The following is a 2,224-nucleotide window of genomic DNA, read 5'->3' on the forward strand; positions in this document are numbered from 1 at the left end:
ATGTAAGTATGGTCCTATGGAATGGTTTGTACAAAAGAAAATAATAGAATTTCATTTTCCCATTAATCCTCCTTACATTCCTGTTCATCTTCTTCACCCTACAACTATAGTCCTAGTGGGCACGTTATAGATCTATTACTGGTGACATAAATAAAGAGGACCTCATCATTAATTATAAAAAGACCAAAATTTAGGGCACCCCGATGTTTTAACTGGCGTCATAGTTTCATAAATAGAATGGATTCTGTGGAAGATTATCCCAGGCGATGGACAAAAGAAAAATGCAAAAGAAGGCCTTGACACGTTGTCAGAATGGATTTAATGTATCAGATGTATGTTAAAATCTCGCAATAGGCAATTGTAGGGCAAAATGACAACCAACTGTCCTTCTGTATTGAGTAATTCAGAAGTGGAAAAAGAATTAGATAGATTAAACGATCAATATGTACTGGTTCCTGATGACAAAGTAGGTAACAAGATTGTCTTTGTTTGTAAGGTTAATTATTATAAAAATTGTATTTTAGAGGAACTGGGATTTAATTCCAACTGGTAATCCAACTTATACCCTTAAAGCTCTATATGTAGGAAATTCTTCAGAACTATGTCAGTTTTCAATATTTTTTTTAATATTCCCAACAACCAACATGACTTTGAATTACCATATCTATTGGATTCCAAAACTTCATAATAATCCCTCCAAAGAAACATGGCAGGTTCCAGCAAATGTTCTACCAAGCCTCTTTCTCTACTCCTCGCTAAAATATTCACAACAGTGAAGGAGAAACTTTTGTTGTACTGTGCAATGATATACATGTATTCGAGAAGTAGTGTAAATCAGTTGTGGATAGTTAAGGTGTTTCCACCCTCACAATTTTAATGGATCAAAGTATAAAAACTGCATTTATTTTCATTTAATATACTTTAAATTTTCCAATTATTGCAAAAAATGTATAGGTCACCATATTATTTAAGATGCAAAACATAAACAAACAGAAGTGTATGTCAACATAAAAACTCGCACATATTTTGTAAACAGTATCATGAAAAATAAGTAAAAACTGGTTAAAATGCATGATTCTGATACTGAATATTCATAAATACTTCCTACTTATAAGATACTTTTGAATTGAGAATATCAGGGAAACTATTTTACATTAGGAGTACGATAAAGCAAATGCCTGAACAAAGAGACCTTAGAAGGAGTAATTGCCCTTGTCAACATTTTTAAAGATTGAATAATTGATTAAATAAAGAAAATATGCATTTTAAAAATTCTTTTACTTAATAATATTTATCATTTCAGCTATAGTAAAGTATTTTTCCAAAAGATATTGTTCTATTAGGTATGAATTTGGTCAGAGGGAAAGGTACCAGCTGATTGGAAAAAAGGACATCTAGTGAAGCTACCCAAGAAAGGAGACCTGGGACAATGCAAGAACTGGCGTGGCATCATGCACCTCTCTGTCCCAAGCAAGATCCTAACAAGAATAATACTGGAAAGGCTCAAAGATGCTATAGAAGAACGACTTCGTCCAGAGCAGGCAGGCTTAAGAAAGGACAAGTCCTGTACAGACCAGATCGCCACTCTACGTATAATAATCCAACAGTCACTGGAGTGGCTGTCAACACTTTATCTTAACTTCATAGACTTTGAAAAGGCCTTTGATAGTGTTGATAGAAAAGGCATATGGAAACTACTACAGCATTATGGAACGCCTCCTACCTTTATCAACCTGATACAACAATTGTATGACGTGGCAACATGCCAAGTCATCCACAATGGAAAGCTTACTGAAGCGTTTGAGGTACAGACTGGGGTTAGACAAGGCTGTCTGCTGTCACCAATGATTTTTCTAGTGGTAGTGGACTGGATCATGCGGGAGACAACAAAAGATAGTAAGACAGGAGTCCAGTGGACTTTCACCAAGTGTTTGGAAGACCTTGACTTTGCAGATGATCTATGCCTCATGTCCCAGAAGTATGAGCATATGCAGCTCAAGACAAATAGGCTTGCAAAAGAAGCAGCAAAGACAGGTCTAAAGGTGAACATCGAAAAGACAGAGGTGATGCGGCTCCACAACAAACAGCAAACGAAAGTTAAACTTGTAGAGCACAACCTTAAAGATGTAGACTTCTTTACATACCTAGGCAGTATCGTCAAAGCCACTGGTGGAACTGATGAAGACATAAAAGCTAGAGTTACCGGTAATAAAGCCAGACACAT

This window comes from Saccostrea cucullata, unplaced genomic scaffold (genome assembly GCF_032062105.1).
Source record: "Saccostrea cucullata isolate Sc308-1 unplaced genomic scaffold, CSIRO_AGI_Scuc_v1 ctg100, whole genome shotgun sequence".
Taxonomy (NCBI): Eukaryota; Metazoa; Mollusca; class Bivalvia; order Ostreida; family Ostreidae; genus Saccostrea; species Saccostrea cuccullata.